At 35.0% G+C, this 27,676-nt stretch overlaps 1 protein-coding gene across 2 annotated transcripts in view; it reads left to right on the top strand.

Annotated features, from left to right (window-relative positions):
- The window catches only part of PABPC5 (poly(A) binding protein cytoplasmic 5), a 46,306-nt gene that overhangs the window by 2,819 nt on the left and 15,811 nt on the right, over window positions 1–27,676 (top strand). The gene's annotated exons all lie outside the window — the stretch shown is intronic.

The following is a 27,676-nucleotide window of genomic DNA, read 5'->3' as shown; positions in this document are numbered from 1 at the left end:
TTATTACAAATTGTTGAATGTATCAAGATTCACTAGTTCAAGTTTAAAAAGTTGTCTCCTTTAAGCCACATGCGCCCATTATTTACATAAAAGCTAATAATTAAATGTGATTCCCTGTACATCTTGGGTGCTTGAAAACATTATATTGTGTTCTATGCTGCAAAAACCTTAATTAATCTGTAATTTCTAGCAAAATTATCCAATTTTCCACCTGAAGGCTCCCAGTACTCTCACTCTTCTCTTTTCTGTTCATATTACATGTATTTTACTGGATTTTTTTTTTATATTTGCCTTGTTTGTTCTGTTTTTAGTCTCTGCCAGCTCAAACCCATCTTGCAAGTAGAGAAGTGAATGTGTAATTTATGCAAAATTTAAATAATTACTTTTTAATAGTCTGATTCACTCATACCAAAGATCTAAACTTAAGAAAATGAGTATATCTCTTCTTAGTAGGTTTGGTTTTTATTATTTTATATATAAAAATATTTCATACATAATTAAAAATAAATATATAATTTTGTTAATAATTTTAGGTATTTGATGAGATAATAAAATAAAACAAATGTTTTATGTAATTGTTTATCTGTAAGGTACATGCACATTTTTAGCAAATATTTTCAAAATGGAACTTGTTGTTTTTATTGATTTAAACATGACCTCCTAAAAGTAAAAAAAAGTATACATTGAAGAAATTTTTAAGAATGCATATAAATTCCCATTACTGAAAAATAGTCACTATAAATATTTTAGTGCAAATCTTTTCACTCCTTTATGTACAGACACACACGTTTTTATAAAAAAGAAAGCGTACTTTATTGTACTGTTTTGTATGTGTTTTATTTAAAACTCAGCCATAATCATCCTAACATGTAAATAAATAACACTCAAAGCATACTTTTAGCGACTGTATAGTATTCCATTATGTGGATGTACTATAATTTATTTAGGTAATTTGTTATTAAGATTTATATGGCTTTACATATTTCTTATATTTTTAAGCTAATCTTTAATAAACATACCCCTGCATAAAACTTCATGAGTTATAGGAGCTAGAGAGAAAAATATCTATAGCATGTAAAGCCTTAATTCCAAAGAACTAAAAACGTGCACAATATTAGTATATGTATCAAAATTTGGGAATACTTTCAAGATGTAGTTTGCATTTGACAAAAGAAAAACTGCAAAAGTAAAGGGAACTATAAAACCTCATATTTTATAAGCCTATTTGCTTTGCATTATGGCTCTCAAATATATGCTTATAATGCAATTTCACATACATTTCAAAGTAATTACCTTGACATTTGCCATATGTAGTCACTATTTATTTTTTTCCATTAAGTTTTCCTTTAAATTTATAAACCTGAAGGGTCAGTGTTAGCCTGTATTCTTTACAAATTCTATAATTCTATATAAATCTATAAATACTCCTAGAAGACAGAAATCATCTACTCTAAACAGTTAACACATTTTCTTGCAACTATTTAAGTATTTAAATAGCTAGTATTTTGCAATGACCGTGCAATATTTAAAAAAGAGAGATTAAAATATGCCAAAGTACAACTAAAATATACATTGCAGGACACTACTAAACATCCCAAAGAATTCTGTGAATCCAGTTGGTAAAAACTAGAACAAAAATATAAAGAAAAAGATCATCAATGTGAACACCAATACCTCTACAGATTATACATCTTATGCATTTCATATAACATATACTGTATATTCGAGTTTAAGCCACCATATATATTCGAGTATAAGCCAACCTGAATATCAGCCAAGGCACCTAATTTTCCCACAAAACCTGAATTAAAGATGTGCTGAAAAACTTGGCTTATGCATGAGTATATATGGTATATTCAGAAAATAAACCTCATTGTCATCGAGTTGATTCCAGCTCATAGTAACCCTATAGGACAGAGTAGAACTTCCCCTATGGGTTTCTGAGCCTGTAAATATTTATGTGAGTAGAAAGGCTCTCATCTTTCTCCAGAAGAGCATCTGGTGATTTTGAATTACTGACCTTATGGCTAATAGCCTAAAGCATACCCCATACTTCAAAGCCTAAAACATACCAAGTTTTAGCAATACTTAATAGACTCCTGATACTTAAGACTCCCAAATAGGAGTATCTAAACAATTGAGCAGCTTAAACAATTTAAAACATTTTAAAAAGTTTATTGTTCATCATTTGCACATGATAATTAGCAAAAAATTCTATTATTGCTTTAAGAATGAACTATTTAATAGAAGTTTTGTTTTGTTTTTGTAACTATTCAAAATGATTACTTGTATAAGCTTCAAAAGTACTCAGCAGAAACAAAATTAGGAATATTGTTTTATGATTACATACCACAATAATAAAGGTAATTTTGAACAGGCTCTTCTATCCAGGAAATTTCACACATGTCGTTAAAGGAGAAGCTAAAATTAGACAAATAGATGATATTTTAAGCTCAATGAAGAAAACTGTAAGAATAGTGATTTATTTAAGGAGATTAGGGAAGGAATGAATACCATCTTCTATATACATCTATACCCTGTATTTAGAGACATAGGTAGAAATGCATCAATAAATGACAATATAAATTGTACAGGTTGTCCCCACACCTATGATGATACCTGGAATATAGTAGGCAATCCATCCATGAATACTTATTCAACAAATGAATTCATAAACTGCAGCTTATATCCTGGGAGAAATATGGAGCTTTCCACTCTCATAAAGACTTACTTTCTCAGAAACTAACTTGAGCAGTTCTATCCTGTCTTATAGGGTCACTATACATTGACTTCCACTGGATAACAGTGGATTTGGTTTTTGGATCTTATAGCCTACTGTCTCATTTCTTTTCCTTTATTGTCTCAATAGTTGATAAAAGAAATGTTATTGCCAATTTAAATATTTTATTACATCTCATGTACTGTTAAAATAATTGAGAACCTATTGGTTATAAAGGCTGCTGCCTATGTTAAAGTGTCATCATTGTTTTCACTTGTCTCATACTCTTGGTTCAGTGTTTGATTGGTGTGCTTGTCTATGTAAAGAAAGCTAAATAATTGGCACATTTTAGATAATAGACTATTTGTTGAGTAGCAAGTTTAATGGGATGCTGCTTCAAAATCAAGAAGATTGCTTTATGTTGTAGCAGGTGATAATGACAATCCCTGCCCATTGACGTTTCTTCATGAAAAATGAATGTCTTCTCATATTTTCAGGATATTATTTATTTTCCATTAACTGTAATCTAATAAATAGTTCCTTGGAGCCTCAAGGAAGTCAACGTACTTCAAGTTGCTTCAGATATTATAGTCAGATTTAGAAATTACCTATTATTTGAAATCTGTAAAGAAAAGGTCCTGACTAACATAAACTACGAATACTGAGGCTATAACTTCTATCAAATCAAGAAATGAACGCCAAGAACTTTCACACTCAAAAGTTAAAATCCATTTTAAAAGAGCTCTCATTGGGCACAAAAATAGATCAGCCAGTTTAATAAATGTCCCATAAGAACAATTGGGGTCTTTGAAATTTATTTATTTTTAACATTTAAAACTTTAGAGGACAGTCCAGGGAAAGGAATGAGTGTTGATATGATATGATATGATACGATACGATACGATATGATATGATACGACTATCTCAGTCATATTAGAAAATGATTTTCTTTGAAAATTTATCAAAAGGGAAACATCAGATGTTGGTATCTTTTGTATGGAAAAAAATAAGCTTTCTATAATGAAGACTAAAGTTACATCTATTTGGAATTTACTTAAAACCTACAAAAATGTAAATTATACATTTAAAAAATCAGAGACTTTTAAAGTCAGTATTGGAGGCTGGGCCCGTAAATGTAATTTTAAACTGATTTATGCATAATAGTAAATGACTAAATTATGTTCACTTCTCTTTGAGGGCTTTGGGCAGACTAAATACTCACAAACCTAAATACAGCCAAAACAGAAAGGAATTTTCAAGCTTTACATTGTTGGTGCTTCAAGAAGCCCAGGATATATCACTGAAAGGTTTTATTGCACAAAAATCTATTATATGTTACATTTAAGAAATTACCTTAATACAAGTTTTTTTGTTTGTTTGTTTTGTTTCCTTTCCCTGTGACAAAGCTGCCCTTTGTCATGACAGTAACAAAGCAAGTCAAGTCAAAATGAATTTGTTTCCTTGTTCCTTACAGGCTTTTAAAATGGGGTGATTTGTAAATTAACTCAAAATTATTCAGTTTGACATAGAGGATTTAAGAGTTATTGAAAAGTTAGTAATGTAAATGAACAATGTGAAGACAGTAAAATTCTGCCTAGTTAGATACCTCTTTTAATATTAAATCTGTTGAACAATTTTCATGCAATATGTATGGTTATCCTCAACATTGATTTGATTACTACAGGTATCTACTGGCACTAAACTTCTAGACCATTTCATTTATTAGTGAAATTTTCTGAAATAATTACTGGTGCTAAACTACTATTACCTCAGCCACCTAGCTCCAACTCCACTTTTGGTGAACACTCAAAATTACAAAGTATTTGTGGCTTACATAGTTTATCTACACATCACTCAAACATGTCTTTGTATTATTAGATATGTGGTATTCTACCATTTTGCTTAAAGTTTCAGGATTTGCATGTTACAAGTCACAGTAATTGGTGGGAAATTGCCTACTGTTTATCTGTGAATGACTGTATCTATCTAAAGGTATAATTTTTTAAATGTGAATTTCAAAATGATGCTAATTAAACCAGTAACAAAGCGATGAGGTCTTTTGAAGTTGTGGTTCCATAATATATTCATGGACTTGCATATGAATACTAAAAAGGCATGAAAGGACTAGAAGGATATATTGCTAACATGGGATAAATCCTAACGTATGATAGCTTATCCCAAGCATAACAAGAAATAGTGCTAAGAGAATTTGCCATTTTTTTCTAAAGTTACAACATAGGCAAATAAAATTATTTTTTGAGCAATTGCAAAAACATTCCACAATAACATAAATCATCTCTGGCAAAGATTAAAAATTTCTAGGAAGATACAGAAATTTATGAAATTCTATTATGTTTCTGATACTGATGGAGCAGACTGAATAAAAAACAAGTATGAATAGATGTTTTTCTTGCTTAAGTCTAATTGAAAAGCTTTACTCTAGGTAGAATGATTTTCTCACACTCCTACAGTAGGTAATTTTCACTATTTTTTATCTATAAGTTGTGAAATCCACACATAGATAAGTATGCATGCATTTATGTCACAGATGTATACAGTCATGTGTCATATAACATCCATGATACAGTCTATAAAATATGACATGTGATGTGGGCATCATGAAACTCATATCTTAATCTAGTCACCAGTCACTAGGGAGTTAGAAGGAGTGTGAACCACACCAGGTGACATGTCAGAGGGGTGACACCCAAATGATGATTTATACAATTTGTATGCAATATTTTAGCAGACATTTATTATCTTTTATAAAAATATACCTTTAGTTAGTTATAACAACAAAGATATATTTCCTGAGCCCAGTTTACCTATGAAGCTTAAACGCTATACTGCATTCATTTTTGAAACTTCGAATGCACTCCAAGAGCTCTGGAGGCACACTGGGTTAAATGTTAGCTTGCTAAGGAACGCTCCGCAAGATGGACAGGCACGGTGACTGCAACAAAGGGGTTAAAAGTAACCATTGAGAGGATGGCACCGGAGTGAGAGGTTTCCTTCTGCTGTATATAGGGTCCCCATGAGTTGGAACCAACTCTATGGCACCTGAAAAAAACAAACAAACCACACACACCAAAAGAATGACAGTTCAAACCCAGCAGTTGATTCAGAAGAAAACGATGAGGCAGTCTGCTTCCATAGAGACATACTATCTCAGAAATCCTATGGAGCAGTTCTACTCTCTCCGATAGGGCCACTCTGAATTGAAATCTGGTTTATGGCAATGGGATTTTTTTTTTAATTAATCAATTTATTGGGGCTCATACAATTCATCACAATACATAGATCAATTGTGTAAAGCACATCTATACATTTGTTGCCCTCATCATTCCCAAAATTCTCTTGCCTCTTGGGTTCCCGGAATCCGCTCATTTTCCTCCCCCCCCCCTTCCCTTCCTCCTCCCTTTTCCCCCATGCACCCTTAATAATTTATAAATTATTTTTGTATCTTACATTACACTGTCCGGCGCCTCCCCTCACCCACCCCGCTGCGCCCGTCCCCCAGAGAGGAGGCCATACGCGGCTCCCTGTGATCCATTCCCCCTTGTTACCTCCCCCTTCCCTCCTGGTATCGCCACCGTCGCCCCCGGTCCGAGAGGCTCCTCCGTCCTAGATTCCCTGCGCTTCCAACTCCCATCCGCACCGCTGTGCATCATCTGGTCTAACCAGGTCTGCAAGGCGAAACTGGGGTCCTGGTAGTTGGGGGGAGGAAGCGTTCAAGAACTAGAGGAAGGTTGTGAGTTTCATTATTACTATACTGTACCCTAAGTAACTCATCTCCCCACTCCCCCTCTGCAAGGTATGTCCAGTTGTCTAGAGATGGGCATTGGGTCTCCATCACGCGCCACCCTCATTGACAAGGATATGACTTTTCTCCCCGCCTTTGGTGTTTAAAGCCTGGTCCCTTTGGCCCTTCATGATCACACATGTTGGTGTGCTGCTTCCATGTGGGCTTTGTTGCTTCTGGGCTAGATGGCCGCTTGTTTACTTTCAAGACTTTAAGTCCCCAGACGCTATAGGTCTCGATAGCCGGGCGGCAATGTGATTTTATGCACTCCACTCAGCGTGAAAACTCACTGCCTTCGATTTGATTCTAACTCTGGTCAGAGCTACCATTATGATCCAATTACAATGATAATTCAAATCATGTGTTTTTGTCTACAATCATATACTGCTGCTTTCTTTGCTAGCCGTGTTTTTACAGTGCTGAGTTTGTCAAATATTGGTGTGTTTAAGCTGCAATATTGTGGTAATGAGTATTTGAGGATCTATACCAATAGCATTTTTGAGAGGGAGAAAAAAGAAAACAATAAAAATTTACTCAGTTAATAATTGTTTAAACTAATAATGCTTTAAACACATTATGGGAAAATTTTGCAAAATATTCTTTAGGTTACCAGAGTTGGGAGAGAGCCCTGGTGGCATAGTGGTTGCATATTGGTCTGCTAACTGAGAAGTCAACAGTTTAAAATGCCCAGCTACTCCAAGGGAGAAAGATGAGGCTTTGCACTGCTTTAAAGAGTTATAGTCTTGGAAACTCACAAGGGGAAGTTGTACCTTGTCATAGGGTCACTATGAGTCAGAATCAAGTCGATGGCAGTGAATGGGTCAGAAGGCTTGGAGGGAAAGGGAAGAATGGAGAAGCAGTAGGCTAGAAGACATCCAGGGGTTAAATTAAGTGAAGGGGAAGATAATAGCTTACAAGAGAGAAAGGGGGAAAAAAGTGGGGAATAGGGCAAACTATTGGGAGGTTAAATTATGTTGACTACAAAAATGATCATATGAAATGAAATTCCCATCTAATTAAAAATTAAAAAACTAAATTAAATTAATTGAAAAAAATTGTTGATTCTGATAATCTAAGACATATTATACTTGAGCAATTTATAATTATGTTCGTCACATATTTTATGATTAAAACTGATCAGAAACATTATTAAGAATTCTGTATGATCTGGTACAGGAGGAGGACCATGAATTACTATGATTTACCAATTCTAGTGACACCACAAAGTTTGGAACTGTTTCTTCTTTAAACATCTCAAACAAGCTTTATACATTAGTAGTGATCATTATGGTGCTAAGAGAGATTCAATTTTGTATTTGGACCTCAATCTACATAATAACCAATTTCTCCATATCTGAGACATCACTCTATCATTTTTGTTAGCCTTGTCACTTTCAGAGAAGCTAATTTTAACTTTGTTTTTTGAGATTATTTTTATTGTTGAGTATAGAATGACAAAATTACAAGCAATAGCAGTCAGTGACCTTGCACCTTTTTGTTTTTTAATAATTGTTTGCTTTATTTCTAAACTCATACTGCTCCTTTGCATCTTGCTGCTTCTGTCACTAGCATTACCTTTGCTGTGTTTGGGAGCTATGATGTGCTTTATAGTAATGGTTTCAAAAGAAATTTAAATATAAAAACAATCCTAGAACATTCAAAAGAAATGTGGCATATGAGATTGGATTAGGCTTCCAACTAACAGAAGCATACATTGGTAAACAGCTAACTTTTTAGAGAAAGCACAGTATATACATAAACTAGTAATAGGAGTTTAAAAAATAAACTAGTAATAGGAATTTTTAGTTTATGATACATGTATTTACTGTGATGTGACTATCAAGGCCTATGTGTTATAGGTCATAGGTGTTATAGGTTTAACAAGGTGGCTTCAAAAAGATCATGGGAAATGGAATTACTTTTTAAACCCATTTTCCCAGGAACTTTTTGAAGCCCCCTCATATGTTTAATAGTAGAAGCACTTTGTATGCAAGAGACATAAGATACATGTTGCATGTGAGAAGTTATTGCATACCCTACATCCCATTTTCTGATCAGTATTTCTGAATTCTATTGCAATTTAATGGGGCTGCAGATGTTTATGTGTCACAAGTTACCTAAACTGTCATTATGCAGCACATATTTGTATATTTATTTTACTGAATGATCAAAAACAAAAATGTTTCCTCAATGTATTGTAATTATTGATATATAAATGGAAAACACACAGTGCTATAATCATTTCTCAACAATAGTTAAGATAACTCAAGCTGAGCTTCTGAGCTAAAGAATTGCTTGCTTGAAATTTTATCTGGAATCTAGTGCCAAGAACATTAGGGTTGTGAAATTATCAATTGTTTATCTGGCATGAGGGGTGCTTATCTGACCTCCACTGACTTCACAAGGGGAAAAGAGAATCAAACGCATTAGGCGGATTCCTAAGAGGCAGGGGTTAACAATGCCTCCACCCACCAACCTTCTTTACCCAGTATGACACCAACTATTCCTTTCCACAGCACTCTACTTCTCTGCTGAGTTTTTAAATTCATTACAAGGACTACACAGAACTCAAACAATACTCACTGTTGTATAGGGATTTCTTAGGGAAGGTAACACGTTGCCACAAGTCGGGATCAGTATAGAGTAAAGATACAGTCATTGCTTCACAGCAATACCTCTCCTCAGTGAATAGTCAAGTCTCTCTCCAGTCTGCAGCAGCTCAGCTACATGGCCCATTGGGCACTGCTTTAGTGGACCAAGAAGCCAGCCTTCTGCTCTGCCTCACAGTCTCATAGTCTCAGCACTGGTCCTCTCTGGTCTGTCGCATGATCTCCTTGCCTCAACCACTAATGTCTCTGGTCTCAGCCTCCACCACTTCAGGCAGCTCTTGAAAGTGCTCCACTGGTGGCTTTGTTTCCAATGATCCTGGGATTTCTCTCTGTGTTCCTGCTTCTTAGATGTCTCATACACAGAAGAATGGCTTTGAGGTATGGTTTTTGTTTTGTTTTGTTTTCCCTTCAGCAGATCAACCTCCCAGGGAAACAAAGGGTGGTGGCTTGATTCACACATTCTACTAAAGTGGAGATTTAATCCCACTTTAATCCTAACCATTTGCATAGCAGAGAAAGCCCAAGAAAACTAGATTGTAAACACGAGTATGGAGGCTAGAATTTATAATAAGGGATTATGGCTAGAAGGGCCATATATAACTGATTATATCTCAGCTATCTTTCAGGTTTCTGGATGGAATTGAAAATGTTATTAAATACATGAAATAATATAGGCTGTTTCCATAAGGAGTGATAGTAAGGATAATAGAATAATTGAAAGCACAATGTTAAATTACCTAAATCAATGTTAAAAATTCTTCATTTAAATTGATAGGAGTTTTAAATAAATGGGCTATACATTATTTGAAATGAAAACAATGGAGTTTCATGTTGTTGTTGTTGTTAGGTGCCATCAAGTCAACTCCCACCCATCGCAACCCTATGCACAACAGAATGAAACGCTCCATACTCCTCCTGCACAATCCTCAAAGTATGCTTGAGCCCTTTGATGCAGATACTGTCAATCCATTTTGTTGAGGGTTCTTCTCTTTTTGGCCACCCTTTGACTTTACCAAAAATGATGTCTTCTCCAGGGAATGATCTCTGCAGACAATCTGTCCAAAGAATGTAAGACTAAGTTGACATCCTTGCCTCTCGGGAGCACTCTAGCCTTATTTCTTTCAAGAATGATGGGTTTGTCCTTTTAGCAATCCTTGGTACTTTCAATATTCTTCTCCAGCACACAATTCAAATGCATCAATTATTCTATGGTCTTCCTTATTCAGTGTCCAACATTCACATGCATTGATGCAAGAGAGAATACCATGGCTTAGGCCAGGTGCCCCTTGGTCCTCAAAGTAACATCCTTGATCTTAACTACTCTAAAGAGATTTTTGCAGCAGATGTACCTAATGCAATATGTCTTTTCATATCTTGACTGCTGCTTCCATGAGCATTGATTTTGAACCTAAAAAAGACAAAAGTTCCTTGACAAATTCAACCTTTTCCCCATTTATCATGATGTCACCTATTGGTCCAGTGGTGAGAATTTTGCTTTCCTTACATTGAGTTGTAATCCATACTAAAGGCTACAATCCTTGATCTTCATAGGAGTTTTATAGTTGAGGGGAAAAAAGAGAACCTATCTATAATAGATAGTGCTTCCACCCTTGTCCTCAGGTATAGAGTGCCCACAAAATAAGTAAAAGTGATGACTAGTAATAAAAAGGAGGCACAATATCTTTGAACTCTCGAATTACTTTGAGAGAACAACAGTTTTCTGTTCTCTTTTGCACATCAATGTACACCCAAGCAACAAGGAGAATGCAAAACAGAGAGAGAAGAGAGAGAAACCTTGTATTGCATTTGATGATGATATATAAACTGAAAAACAGAATGCCACAGTCATTTCTCAACAGTTGTTGAGATCACTTAAGCTGAGCTTCCTTTTTTCGAATTATTAAGTGGGATTTAATAGATACATCTTTCATTCCATAGTGCAATCACATCAAGCTGAACTGCAAAATTGCTACCACATCAGTGTCCAAACATTCTTTTTCTTCCTGGACTCATTGTCCGCCTTTCACCCCTCACCATAAGCTGAGCTTTTGATGCAAACAATTGCTTGTTTGAAATTTTATCTGGCATTTGGAATCTGGGACCAAGAACTTTAGGGTTGTGAAATTGATATTGTATTATAAAATTATAACGCATTATTGAAAATTTATTAACAAGAATCAATTTTTAATGTATTAATTAATCTCAGAAGCTTGATTATTTCTCCCTCAATTTCATATATGCTACATAAAAGCTCCAGGACTTTATGGAATTCTAATTAAGATAGTCTAGCCAATAATTGCTAACTTCTAATAGCAATGACTCTGAAATGTGTTTACTGTGGTGGTTTTTCAAAGCTAACTCTGTTTTGCTGTTTTTATTCATATGTGACAACATTTGCTATTTATAAAGTACGTTGGTAAATTATAAATTTGCTTTGGCATACATAAATGATACATCGCACCTGTTAAAATTCAAAATTGTCATGACAATTACATTTGGGGCAGTGCTGTGAAAACCATATGCATTGCCATCGAGTCAATGTTAACTCATAGTGATCCAATGTGGGTTTCTGAGAACAGGAAGTAGAAAGCCCAGTCATTCTCCCACAGGGCTGTTGTCATTTTGAATTGCCAACCATGCGGATCACAGCCGAAAGCATAAGCACCAGGGTTTCTGGATGCTAACTCTAGTAAATTTAAACAGTTTGCGTTAGTAGGGAACTTAGAGGGATAATGATAAATTAAAGTACACACACAAGGGTACATAAAAATTACTGTGACAAAATTACAGGAACATTTATTGAACAAAAATATCAAAATAAAGAAGCTATTTTTTCTCGATATATCCTCCCTCTGGGACTGTACACTATTGAAAACAGTATTTCCCTTTCCCAACCCTTCCCTATAGAATTTGCAGTCTTTGATTTACATCACATCAAAACAGCAGTTTTAACATCCTCGAGATAAAATAATCATGTTCCTTTGAAATGTAATTTCACCTTGGGAAACAAAAAGACGGCAGAAAGATCAAGATCAGGGCTGTCGCATAGATGTAGTAAGGTTTCCCAATGGAAATTATCATAGGGCATGCCTTGCTACCCTCAAACAATGAACAGATACAGAGAAAAATCCCTCTGCTCAATTTTCCTGGGCTTTTTCTCACCAATGCAGTTTTCAATTTTCTTCAAATATCTTTCTAACAACCCCCTGTGATCATCCTGTGTCCTTTGAGAACGTCTATCAAATTACTCCCTGGGAATCCCAGGAAACTGTCACCAGACCCTGTGCTATGAATACAACTGTACCAGCAGATTCCCTTGGAAGCTCGTTTTAATTGTATCCTTATTTTAACAAGCACCCCAATTGAAGTACTGAGAGAACTTGTCTGCAGTCATCTACTGATCAAAGAGACATAGTTAAATATGTTTTATTGAGAGCAAGCCATGCATGTATATGAACTGTAAATCCAGTCCAAAAATTCTTACTGCCATTGAGTCAATGCTGACTGACAGCGACCCTCTGTGGATTGCCAAGACTGCAACTCTTTATCGGGGTAGAAAGCACAGTCTTTCTGCCTCTGAGCTGCTGGTGATTTCAAACTGCTGACCTTATGGATCACAGCCCAACATGTAAACACTGCAGCACCAGAGCTCCTGGGTTGTAAACCTAGTAGTAATATGTTTCTACTTACCCTTGTACATAAACAATAGTAAACATGGAAATTTTTTTAAAAGATGAGCACAAAGACATTGGACCCCAGTAAAATGTATTGTTTATCACATGTTTATCACAGATTAGGAACCACAGATCATGTAGACCAAATATAAGAGTTTGTTTCCCAAACAAGTTTGTGTTAGAACAGTGGTTCTTAACCTGTGGGTTGCAACCCCTTTGGGGGTCGAACGCCCCTCTCACAGGTTTCACCCAATTCATAAGAGTAGCAAAATTACAGTTATGAAGTAGCAACGAAAATAATATTATGATTGGGGGTCACCACAATATGAGGAACTGTATTAAAGGATTGCGGCATTAAGAAAGTTGAGAACCACTGTGTTAGAAGGAAAAATGATTGGATAAATGATGGTGGGTGGAAAGAATCATAGGTAAGATTCGTCCCTGTGACAATTCACTATGCTATAATCACAGCATTAAAGCGACTATCCGCATGATGGTGGGGAAATAAGGGCCTATGTTGTTAGAAGGCAATATTGAAATATGGCTCAGTGGATGTTGATATCACATATTTCTCAAAACTAGGTCCAACGTACATCATAATTAATTTTGCATGTTAAAGTTGACAATCCTATAATGACTTTATTTACTGAATCAAAATGGATGTAGTAGTGGGGGAAGAGAATTAACAAGAGAAATCTACATTATAAGTTTGACTTTCGTGGGATTCATATGCATACTAATAAATATGTCAAACAGTGGTTGGTTAGTTGTTTTTCAGTTAAGGGAACACAGAGTAAATATTTTGTGTTCTGTTGATCAGGAGACATAATCTAGGATATTATAACTAAGGATCCCTGGTGGTTCAGTGGTTAATTTAATCAGAGAAATCTGTTTGTGTTTCAAACCATTAATGTGCTTAACTGGTAGCCAAAAATGTGGTGATATCAGCTTACTACGAGTTGCCTAGGAAGAGAAGCCTGGTGATATATTTCTGGAGAATCAACATTTGATGACCCTATGGAGCCCAATAGTGCTTTCATACACCTGGGGTCACCATGAGTCAAATTCCACTGGATAGTAACATGTCTTATCACCCTAAACAAAACATTTCTGTTCATTATTCAGTAACTTCCAAACTCCCTTGCTCCAAGCCTTTATGACATTTAACAAGCACTTGTCTTTTGTCTATTCCAGATAGTGCATATTAACTGAAGACATATAGTATTTTCCCTTTTAATTCTGGTTTATTTCACTTGCTTTTAAGGTTCATCCATGTTTCTTCATTCCTTTTTATGGCTGAATTACACACACACACACACACACACACATACACATACCACATTTTGTTTATCCATGCATCTGTTGATGAACACGTGGGTGTTTTTCACCTTTTGGCTTCTGTGATTAATGCTGCCATGAATTTTGTCATACAGGTCCCTGTTTTCAAAAATTCCAGATATATTTCTAGGTGTGAAATGGCTGAGTTATATAATTTTGTTTAATGTTTGTGGAGCTGCCATACTCTTTTCCACAATGGCAACACCATTTTCAATTCAAACAGCAATGGGTGAGTATTCCAATTTCTCCATATCATTGTCAACATTTATTTTCCTTCTGTTTTAAAAATTATAATAGTGATAATACTGGGTGTGAAATATTTTATTATGATTTCAATTTATATTTCCTTATTGACTATGTGCATCTTTTCAAGTGTCTATTGGCCATTTTAATACTTTCTTTAAACAAATACCTATTCAAGTCTTTTAAAATTGGTTTGTCATTCTGTTTGCTGTTGAGCTGTAAGAGTATTTCTATGCTCTGTATACTAAACTCTGATCAGGAATATGGTTGGAAGGTATTTTCTTTCATTCTATTCATTGTCTTTCCACTATCTTAATAGTAATCTTTCATTCACAAACTATAGGAATCTTTATCACTGCACTGCTGTGACAAGTCCAATGTTTAGGAGGGGTGGAGTAGGTTTCATGGATGTTTTGGGGTGACATATTTAAGAAATCATAGCCAATCATAAGGTCAGGAAGGTTTTTTTCCCTTGGCTCTACAAATTCTGTAGATTTAGCTCTTAGATTTATATCTTTCATCCTTTTGAGTTGCTTTTTTATGTGGTTTTGGGTGCTTTTCTCCATTGAATGATCTTAGCACCCTTTTCAAATATTAATTGTCCAGAGATATGAGTGTTTATTTCTGGACTAGAGAACATTTTAAATACAACTGTACAAGGCATGAAAATAACGGATTTTTTTTGGCACAAGAGATAATATTTAATTTAATTAGGATTCAAACTCAGTGTTCTCTATTATCTAATGAGTTGCAAATATACTTATCATGAAAGCTATTCTTGTGAACTTTACAAAAACAGTGATGGCCTAGATTTGACCGGTAAGCCACAGTTTATCAACCATTGGTCTAAAAACACTAATCTAGAGGTTTAGACCTATAAAATATATTCCAAAGCTGCTAGGACAATGAATTATTATATAAGACATAACAGATCTATCAATTTATGTCATGCACAAATTATGTTCTAAAGGAAATGCAGTTACAAAGGACATTTTTTTAAAAAATCAAAGCACAAAAGCACTAGAGCATATTAGATGAGACTATCAAGTTTATAAAACTTTCTATACTTAAGTGATGGATATAGTTAGCTAAAGTTATAACAAATCTCTCTCTCTCTCTCTCTCTCTGTACGTGTGTGTAGGGGGAGAGAGAGAGAAAGAGAGACAGACAGAGAGGACTATAAAGTTACATGAAGACACTGAATCATTTTCATTGATTATTGGGGGTTAGTTAAATTTCCTAAATAGCTTATTATTAGCACACACTATACCAAAAACAAAGCCACTTCCATCAAGTTGATTCTGATGCATAGGGACCTTACAGGACAGGGTAGATCAAATCCACAGGATTTCTGAGGCTATCAATCTTTATTTGAGGTGGTCGCCTCATTTTCTCCTAAGGAATGGCTGATGGGTTCAAACTATTCACCTTGTGGTCAGCAGTTCAGTGCCTATCCAACTAACACATAGACCTTCTTTATTAAGGAAAAAATATTTGAAATGGCATTTATGAAGATTATACGATGACTAAACTCTTATCTCATTCTTCCAACTTTTACTACTTGCATCTTTCTTTTTCTCATGCCCCATATTTATTCTGTCAGGAAACTATGATAGTTAGCCTTTAAAATTTATTCAGAATTTGAGTATATTTTATTGCCTCCATTGCCAACAACCTTTTTGAAATAGCCATTATTCATCACCTATAATATTTCACTAGTTTCGTAATCTAAAACCAAACCAAACTCATTGCCATAAGTCAATGCTGACTCATTGTGACCCACTGTGCGTTTCTGAGACTGTAACTTTTGACAGGTGTAGACAGGCCAATCTTTCTCCAGTGGAGCTGCTGGTGATTTTGAATTGCTGACCTTGCCTATGACAGCCCAAAGTGCAACCACTACACTACCAGGGCTCCCAGTTTCATAGCAGATCCTAACAATTTCCTATAAGAGCTATATTTTCCTTCTACCATTTATTATGCATACAACTTCCAGAATTATTCTTTTCAAATATAATTTAGATCATATAACTTCCCCCTTTTCAGAACTCCATCAGCAGCCTATTTCACCACCTTTACTGTGACCTTACCTGTCTAATTTCATCTCTCTCTCCGGAGGTATGCTTCTGTCATTTCGTTCCTTTTATAGTCTCAGTTAGCAAGCACCTCAGTTCCTTTACTCAGGCAATGTCCCTTTGTCGGGAACTTTATTCCCTTAGATATATCCATCATTTATTCTTCAAATGCACTCAGATTTTGGCTAAATATATATAAATAAGCAAGGCTTTTCCTGGCCCCCTGTAAAATTTCAAATTTATCTCCTTTCCTTATGTCTCTTACATGACCACCTTTTCTATATAACATTAAAAATCGCTGCATATTTTTAAGTTTATTGTGGTTTTGTTCACCACCTCACTATCACTAAACTATATTCTCCATGTGACGTGGTGCTTTGTTCATGCTTATATTCTATTATTTCCTACAAGAATAACTCATGTAATATATGATAAATATTTAATCAATAAATTACATAATATAGTGGCATATAATATCACAAGAAAGGAGATTACTATGTCATATAGCATTAATGGAATTGTAGCTAACAAACAACAACATGATAAAACTTTCTTGCTAACCATTTATTCCTGTAAAGAGTTACAGTCTCAGAAACCCACAGGGCAATTCTACTCTGCCCTATCAGGTCGGTAGGAGTCAGAATCAACTAAATGGCAATGAGTTTGAGTTTTACATGGGGCAAAAATAATACTAAAAGTAAATTTTAAAATACTAATAGTGAATATGCGGCTCTTTGAAAACTAGGAAATGATGTTTTAAATACTTTTTAGCTCATTTTTTTATATTCTAAATCTTCTATACTCAACGTATAATTTTATAATGGGCAAAATTAATTAACTTTATAAATCCCTAAATTAGGATGTAAAAATAAAAATTAAAGCTTATAAATTGACTGTATTAATATTTTTGCTTCACTGTTTTTATTAACTAAATGCACAGTACAAGATGACCATAATCTGGAAAATATTCACCTGGATCATATCTAATCAAAGGTTCTAAGTTTTATTTTCATATAAAGAGCAAATACAAATCAGTTTCAAAACTCATGGAAAAAAATAAGTTTGAGGAGAAAAATATATCAAGAGACAATAATAAAAGGGAGAAAAGGTTAAGGTAAAATTGGAGAACAAACATACAACAATAAGATAAACAGCTAAGAAATTAATATTTAATGAAATGCAAGATTTCACCTATCATGTTAGAAACCCTGAATAAAATAATCAATGTTAGTGAGGTATTAGTTAAAACAGGACCCTTCACATTTTACTAATCATATTTTAAATTTGTGAAATTATTTTGGCAATTTGCTTTAGCACCCATAAAGTTCTTTATAACCCTTAAACAAGTTATTACCATCCTAAAATTCATTGGAATGCAAAATTCCACCTTACAAACACTTGTGGCGAAAAATCTGTTCTACAATAAATTAGAGTTAAAAGGTGAGAAAACTGTTAGAAAGACCATACTTATAATGCCTTTTTAAAGCTTAGATGACTATTTCTTCCCTTGTTTTATTGGCTAATTATATAGAATTTTTTTTTTGTTTTGCATATTAGATGCAAACCTTACTACCTTGATCAGATGTGTGTTGCTAACTCATGCTGATAAGTAATGCTAACTCATGCTAATCTATACTGATAAATAAAACTTGCTCAAGTTTCCAATCTGTTTCTTGTAAATGATCTCATGATTAAAATGTGCTTGGCTTTTGGCCCAGTGAAGCCATTGCCTCTTGCATATAAATATGCTTGATGCAATTGATGTAAGGATTGTTATAAGAGCTCTAAGTTTGTAAAAGCTCCCAATAAAATGATTAAATTAAAAAAAATAACAAGCTCAATTAAAAACTCCAGAGGTGTAAACCTCATCACTCTTCTACAACTATGCCAACATGCTGCTCTCACATCACGATATAATCACCCAAAAATCTAAATTATGTTGACTTGCCAGCTACTTCATACCAAACAAATTTATCAATCCTTAAATATATACTCATCTTGTCCATGTGCTTTGAACAAGCAGCTATAGCTAACACAAAACTGAGATCATAAAAGGTACATGGTAAAATTGTGTTAATTGAATTGTTGAAAACACACCAACTCTCATGAAATAATGCTCATGAGCATGAAATAATTTTTCTATTTGTAGAAATGAGCATCTAAAAAGAAGGTGGATACCCAAATGAAGTAACCAGATAACAATTTAGAAATCATAGCTTTACCTTGATCTTAAACTTTCTCTATGGTCGATTTGCTCAGTAGGATTACAATCTCAGAAACCCACAGGGGCAATTCTACCCTGTCCTATAGGGTCGCTAAGAGTTAGAATCGACTCGACGGCATTGGGTTTTGTTTGATTTTTGGTGTTTATGTGTAAGTTCTTAAACTGAAAGAACTAAAAATAATAATAAATTCAAGCCCCTCAAGATGCAATATTGAAAGATTGCTTGGAAAACATATAGAATGATGCAGGAAACATCAAAAGATGATAGAAACAACATGCAGAGTCACTGTACCAAAGAAAACTAGCCAACATTCTACCATTTCAGGAGGTCGCATATGAGCAAGAGCCAATGGTGCTGAAGGAAGAAGTTCAAGCTATTTTGAAAGCATTAGCCAAAAACAAGGCTCCAAGATTTCATGGAATATGAATTGAAATGTTTTAACCACTGATGAAACACTGGAAGCACTCATTTATCTATGCCAGGAAATTTGAAAGACAGTTACTTGGCCTACTGACTGGAAGAGATCCATATTTGTACTCATTCTAAAGAAATGTGACCCAGCAGAATGTTCAAATTATGTTGAGCATCTATGTTATTTTTATTACATTGATATCTTCAGTAAAATTTTACTGAAGGTCATCCAACAAGGGTGCAACTGTGCATTGACAAGGAGCTTCCAGAGTTCAGGCTGGATACAGAAGAGGACATGGAAGGGATATAATTGCTGATGTCAGATGGATCTTGGCTGAAAGCCACGTATACCAGTCAGATGTTTAATTGTGTTTTGTTGACTATGGAAAGGCCTTCAACTGTGTGGATAGTAACAGACTATGGATAAACTTGAGAAAAATGGGAATTCTAGAACAATTTATTGTGCTCACGTGGAACTTGCACATGGATCAAGAGACAATTGTGCAAATAGAACAAGGGAATACTGTATGGTTTAAAATCAGGAAAGGTTTGGGACATGGTTGTATCCATCCTCTCACCATTACTTGTTCAATCTCTATGCTGAGCACATCATCAGAAAAGCTGGTTTATATGCAGAAGAATGTGACTTCAAGATTAGAGGAAGGCTGTTTAACAACCTGTGTTCTGCAGATGACACAGCTTTGTTTGCTAAAAGTGAGGAGGACTTGAAACACTTGCTGGTGAATATCATGGATTGTAACCTTCAATATATATTGTAACTCAATGTAAAGAAGACTAAAATCCTGACTACTGGACAAAAGATAACAAAATGATAAATGGAGGACAGGTTGAAATTGTAAAGGATTTTGTCTTGCTTGGATCCACAATCAATGCTTATGGATGCAGCAATGAAGAGATCAAAATCATGTTGGACAAGACTGCTGTAGAGTAATAAATAGTAAGAATTTTACTTGAGGAAGAAAGTGGGCCTTACCCAAGCCATGGCATTTTCAATCGCATCATATGCATGTGACAATGAGACATTGAATAAAGAAGACCAAAGAAGAATCTATGCATTTCAATTGTGCTGGAGAAGAATATTGAAAATACCATGGACTGATAAAAAGACAAACCCAATTGACTTGGAATAAGTGTGGTCAGAGTGCTCCTTAGAGGCAAGGATGATGATTCTTTGTCTTATATACTTTGAACACATTGAGAGGAGAGACCACTCCCTGGAGAAGGACATCATGTTTCATAAAGCAGAGGGAAATAGAAGATGGCCCTCAAGGATATGGATTGACACCGTAGCTCCAACAATGGGCTCAAGCATTATAACAGTAGTAAGGAATGTGCAGGACCACCCTGTGTTTAATTATGTTGTACATAAGGTCACTATATGTCAGAACTGACTTAATGGTACCTAACAATAACAACAACATGTGAGGGAAAAAGATGATGCTTTATCCTCTGGTAGAGATTTAGTCTCAGAAACCCACAGGGGCAGTTCTATTCTGTTCTTCAGGGTCCCTTTCAGTCAGAATCAACATGATGGCTTTGAGTTAGAATGTGTGTGTGTGTGTGTGTGTGTGTGCCTATACAGTCACATGTGTTTTTATTTTCTCTGTGACTACTTTTTGGAAACAGAGGATTATCAGAGTTGTATGCCTAAAAGAACAGTATCCAATATTTTCAGCATTAGCTAACTAGGGAGGGAATGCCAGTGTAAAGAAATTGGAAATTGGAAGTTATTAACATGACAAGTTGTTGAGTTAAAACCATTGTTGAAAGAAATATTTTGTTTTCACCTACTATAGAAGGAAGCATAATAATATATGCAATTCCCAGAAGAGCAATTAACAAGGAGATACTTGGGAATGACGATGAAATAAATGTCAGCCTCAACAGGTATCTGTAGCCACATTTAAAGTGAATTATTTAATCAACACAGTAACCATTGATATTTTAAAGAAGCAAGTATGCCATTAATCTTAACCCAGAAATGACAAGAACTGAGACAAATGGCTACCACATTTTCTGCAAATGAAGTTGACTAGTTTGATACTTCCATCTATATAAACAAAAATTTGGTATTCATTTCCAATGGTATAAAGTTTTTGTTTACTTTCTATTGACCTATAAACTATTCTCTTCCCAAATTTTGTGATAGGGAATGTAAAGTATTGACAATTATGTTTTCTGATTTAAAAAGAACAACTCAACATTTCCTTTTATGTTAAAAATGAATACACAAACATAACAGAAACTAAGCAAAATTAAAAAAAAAAACAACATTAAGTGCAATAGATGTTGTTATTTCCAAACCTAGTCTCAGAAAAACTGAGACACAAATAAAGAGAGTGGCTGAAATGGAAAGGGAAGATCTCTACTTTGGTTGATCAAGCAAGGAACAAGGAAGGACCAGGGTTGGCAAGGCACAATCGAGGCAAAGTTTTATACATGTACACAAGAAAGTAGATAAAAAGATAATGATTATGTAATAGATATGTACACAGGATATGGCTTGACAGGATATGGCTTATCAGACCCCTCAGCCACAAATATCTCACAAGTTTTGGTCTGGCAACTTTTGGTTCCTTGACAAAAGTACTTTCGTACTGGTGAAACTTGAAGGTCATGACTGTACTTTCTGCACATGTTCAGTGAGACAGTTCTGGTCATAACTTGATACTCCCTTGCAGTAAACAGACATTTTCATGGGAAGAAAGGGCTCAAAAAAAGACAAGTTATCAGGAAGGAAAACAAGTTAAACTACAAATTCAATGTCATTAAGGAAATTCTGGCTCGTAGTGACCCTATAAGACAATAGAATTGCCCCTTTGAGTTTCTTAGACTCTTTTTCCCCTGGAGAAGCTGGTGGGTTCAAATTGCTGACCTAGAATTCAGCAACCAACCAAGCAACCCACTACGATGCTAGGGATCCTTATTAGGAGGGGAAGTATGTGCTAATTATGGGCAATATACTTAGTTCCATCGAGTCATTGATGACTCATATAGACCTACTGTGGGTTTCTGAGACTGTAACTGTTTACTGGAGTAGAAAGCCCCATAACCCATGTTTCTCCCACAGAGCTTCTGGTAGTTTTGAGCTACCTACCATGGGGATTGCAGCCCGACATGTTACCACTACACCACCAGGGCTCCATAATGGGCAACATATGAGGAATATATTCCAACCTTATGTGACAACATATCCTAAGGGTGTGTTCCTTGGACACAAACTGTGAAATTTATGTGACATGAGGCTAAGGAGCTTGAGGAGTCCTCTCATTATTTTTAACACCAACCATGAGAGCTTAGGAAATATTGCCCTCTGGGCCATTTATTTTTTCTTATCTGCCATTGTGTTTGATTACAAAGTGCATAATTGGACTTTGATTTTGTGTAAATTCATTAGGTTATATCCTGAAGTCATAGTGCTTTTAACTGCTTTTTCTCTATGAATAACATATTTGGGTCATTTGGGGAGTGTTTTAATGACCATATGTTAACCCTTGTAATAGGTATTCACAAAATGTATGTGAGGATAATCTGTAAATGTTTACACGCCCCTGAGATTAAGTCTTTATCTGTTTACATGAACCTGTAGATTTTTGGTCCATGTAGAAAATATACCTTTCAATATAATAACATTAAGCATGTCCCATAATATTTCACTGCTTCAAAATTAGCCTACTAGGAAGAAAATGATCAGTTATCTAAGCAATTCAAAATACACTGAAATTTTAAGAATATTCTGCCATTCTAAACATAATTAAATGAAATCCTTATATATTAATCTTATGTTCTCTGCTTATTGTGTTAGTGTTGGCTTGGTGTCCAGGCCAGAAAGGCATTTCTGGTTACCATAATTTCATCCTGAAGGAATGTCCAGGCAATTTTGCTCTAAGTAATTACATTTTCCTCAACTTCCTCCATAGCATTGACTCATTGTGTATGGCTACAGAAACCTAGGGCATCCTGTAGCTACTACGTACTATATGCCTTTTTCCTGTCAAGATATAGGTATAGTACATATGAATTTATTCAATGGAACTGCATGCATATAAAAAACACATCTCTTTTTTAAAAAGTTACTGTGTTATCTAAAACTAAGCATATTTGATATATAGAAGTATAACTGAGCAAAAGCTGTTTCAAGGCAACAAAACGAACATACTGTATATGCTCCTGTATAAGCTGAGGTTTTCAGCACATTTTTGATGCAATTTTTGTGGTAAAATTAGGTACCTTGGCTGATATTCAGGTTGGCTTATACACAAGTACATATAGTAATAACAAAATACTCCTGCTAGTAAATAATCCATTAAGAATGTAAATTATATACTTCTGGTGATTTTAAAAACAGTTTCATTAATTTAGCGGTTTTAGAATTCACTGCCTTTCATTTAACAATGTTTCTTAATCTAGCATCATTTTTGAAATCCAGATTAAATTATATCTTTATCAAAACAAGATAAGAATACTGCTACAATTTCTATTTAACAGTGAACAAAATGTCTTAATCTGTACAGTAAGTTGTACATAAATTGATAATTGGACACGTAAAAGTAAAGCAATTATAAGTAAACAAAACTTATTATTTTAAAAAGATATATATATAGTTTTATAGGTTAGAAATCCAGATGGATTTCCAGATAAACTGATTATTACAAGCAATATTGCGGTATCGTGGATAAAAGATCAATACAAAGCTATTTGTCTGTTCTATGTGCAAACAAATTTGAAAATAAAATTTTAGAGAATGCCATTTTATAAAGTCACAAAATATCAAATAACTAGGAAATAACTAACTTAAAATTATTGCATTAAACAGCATGTGGGGAAGGGGAAGTGGCCATATTTCACCTCACTGACTTCCCTCTTGCCCGGAGACAGGTGTCAGACATGCCTCCATCTTCTATCCTTCTTTACTTTCTTCATTATTCATTCCGTCCACAGCACTCTACATCTATGCTGGGTTTGATAATTATTAGGAGGACTAATAATAGAGTACCACAAGTCAGGACCAGTACATTTTATGGACACAGTCATTGGTGCACAGCAACACCTCTCCCCAATCAGCAGTCAAGTCTTTTTCCAGACCTCTGCCTCTTAGTCACGTGGTCCCTTGGCCTCTGCCACTGTGGCCAAGAAAGCTGCCTGTGCCTGTAGCTCTGTATCACAGTTCCGTAGCATCTGAGCTGCTCCTCTGTACTGTCTCATGGTTTCCTTGCTCCTGCCTCTGGTCTCAGTCTGGCACCATTGGTCCCATGGTCTCCATGTCAGTCTCTGGTTCCCCTGGTCTTGGCCTCTGCCATTTCAAACAGATCTCCAAAATTTCCCTCTTTACATGGTCTTGGGATTTCTCTCTGATTCTGAGATGGCTTTTATACACAGAGGAAAGACTTTGATCCAAGTATGGTTTTTGTCTCTTAGCAGATCATACCTCAAGGAAACAGAGTGTGAGTTGGTTCACACTCTCTACTGAGGTTGAGGCTTCATCTGACCTCAATCCAGTCCATTAATATAGCAGAGAACTCCCTCCAGGTTGGGATTACAGCCATAGTCATAGGGATCAGAACTATAGTATATCACATAAGGAATTATGACCAGAAGGTCATATAAATTGACTGCATCTCTATTATAAATTATAAAAACCATTAGAAGTTTTTAAAGGACAACTAATTAAATGACAGATACAAAGTTCATGAATTATAAGACTTGATTCTGTAAAATTATCAACTATTGAAACTTGATTGTTAGGTGATAGGCAATTCTAATCTAATACCCAATAGTTTGTGCATGTGTGTGTGTATAAGCTGATTATAAACTTTATATTGCAATGCAAAGGGCCAAGAATAATCAGGCTACTGTTAAGGGAGAAGAGCAAGGTGTGTTAAAAAGCTCTTTGAGTTCATAAAATGATATAAATGTTTAACAAAATTTCAACACATAACACATGTAAAATTCCATTCCCCTACATATGGCTCACAGAAAAGACAAATTTATATTAACGTGTTCTAATATATTGCATGCATATATTGTGCATGTGTCCTGAAATTGCAAGTGAATTCAGTCTCATTCAGCCTCATTCAATGAAAGAGTTCAAGGGTGATGAGTCCTCTATTCATGAATGGAGAAAGGAGGAAAAGGAGTTGGAGAAACTGAATTCATGAAAATGTGCACATTATAGGCCCAAAGCAAAATCACCTGAGTTGGAGAATGACCTGAAAGACAGCATTATTTCTCAAAGGGAACAAAATTAAGCTTCCTCTACTGTCTTAATTCACATCAAAGCAAAATTTCTGAAAAATGAAAGAGGAATTCCAGATTTCAAGGTGGGTTTTACCTGGGTTTCTAAATTTGTGAAAATTAATGTTTGGTCTTTTTTTTCTATGACAATAAGAACCAGTAACTTCCAGATGACTGGGAGCAAAAGATGGTCAACTTCTACCACTTTGTCACTAAAGAAATCTCTAAATTCATTATTTCTGCAATGGACAGGATTAGCATAGATACTTTCTGATATATCTTTCTACATTCTTTCCACTAAGCTTTTAGCTGCTTTTTTGTTGGTATGAAAACTGTAGTCATTACAACCACTGGTTACATACGAGCTTTCTGCACTGTGGTTGTTGTTGTACCATGAGATATAAATTAAAGTCAATGGTGATTTTCAAGAGAAAAACTGCCCACCAGTTCAGTTGTTAATTGTAATAAGAAAGGATGGATGTACCATAATTTATGAAAATATAGGTAGATACATGCTATGGATCAGATAGGGGATATTCTTTTGAAAGGTATCTTTATTCATTTTTGACACCGTGGCTGCTTAAAAAGATAAAAGTTTTATAATTTAATATCAAAATTATATTAACTCAACCACTGCCCATATAACAGTCATACTTGGTGGCCTTACCTGCAGGAACATGTTCAAAACTTTCATGAGAAGAGAGTGGAATAGAAGAGTGTAGTAAATGATTCATGAGTTCACACAATCAGGATGACTGAAGCAAGTGATGTTTACAAAAGCCTGCAAGTGGGTAGCTTCTGCTTGAGGGGAAATAACTCTGGAAACCTTCCACAATGATTTCAGAAAAGTTGGGATTGTGTGACAGCAGATATTAGTGAATAAAATTAAGAAACTGAAAACAGTAATTATGATACGATTAGTATAGGAATCACAGAAATATTTCCACATAGCTTTCAGTTACTTCAATAATGATAATGCTGAGGGATCAGACTCTGATGGATTCTAGAAGTTGGATGATGATGACAATGAATGAATACACTAAAATAGCTAACTTTAAGATAAAAAACACAATTTCTTCTGGTGTCCTTTATTTGTTGATTTCAAAGATACAGAATATAAAAACTTATATTTGTTTTATATCTATAGAATTAATAAAATATAAATACCATCTTGGTTTTGTAGTTTAAGTCTAGGATGATTTCTTATTTAATAGTTTCTAGTTTTTTTGTGATTTCATACTTTGTAATTACAAAATGAGGTCCCATTTCCATCACTAGTCTGTTCAGTTCATCACAAGTTGATCTTGGTTTAGGAAAATACTTACTTTAAATGAAGTTTCATGATATTAGCTTTTTTCACTTGGTAACAGGAAAATCAATGGACAGAAACAAAACTGTAATCAGTATCACATAAAAATATATTGGTATAATGTGCTTATGACAACAATGTAAGAAGTTTGCTCAGTTTGAAAAGCCATAGCACACATTATTTGCACAAAATACAATACTGAAAATCATTAAAAACATTAGTAATATGGTGTGACACTTACTGAACCTCATATTGTTATCCTTAGTTCTCATCAACTCAGCTCTGACTCATGGTGAACTTGTGTATAACAATAAAATTTTGAAGAATCCTACACCATCTTTATGATAACTGACATATATGAGCCCATTGTTTGCATTAATTGTGTCAACTCATCTTTTTGGGAGTTTCCAGTGTTTATGCTGACCCTCTGTCAACCATAGTGTCCTTCTGTAGTGATTGCTCTGTCCAGATGACGTGTCCAAAGCAAGTGAGCTGAAGTCTTTCTATCTGGGCTTCCAAGGAACATTCTAGTTTGTTTTCTTCTAAGAATGATTTATTTATTCTTTTGGGTTATCTGTTTTGTTAGGTTCCATCAGATTGTTTCTGACCCATAGCAACCCTACACACAACAGAACAAAACCCTGCCTGGTCCAGCACCATTCTCATTAGTGTTCCTATGCTTGAGCCCATTGTTGCAGCCACTCCATCAGTACATCTCCGTGAGGGCCTGCCTCTTTTTTTCTGCCCCTCGACTTTTTTTTTAAATCATTTTATTAGGGGCACATACAAATCTTATCACAATCCATACATACATCAATTGTGTAAAGCGCATTTGTACATTCATTGCCCTCATCATTTTCAAAACATTTCCTCTCCATTTACGCCCCCAGCATTAGGTCCTCATTTTCCCCCTCCCTCCCCGCTGCCCCTTCGCTTATGAGCCCTTGATAATTTATAAATTATTATTTTGTCATATCTTGCCCTGTCCGACGTCTCCCTTCACCCACTTTTCTGTT

Source organism: Echinops telfairi, unplaced genomic scaffold (genome assembly GCF_000313985.2).
Source record: "Echinops telfairi isolate 266 unplaced genomic scaffold, ASM31398v2 ScPeMD7_44;HRSCAF=162, whole genome shotgun sequence".
Classification (NCBI taxonomy): Eukaryota; Metazoa; Chordata; class Mammalia; order Afrosoricida; family Tenrecidae; genus Echinops; species Echinops telfairi.
This window is presented reverse-complemented; position numbering and strand designations above follow the sequence as displayed.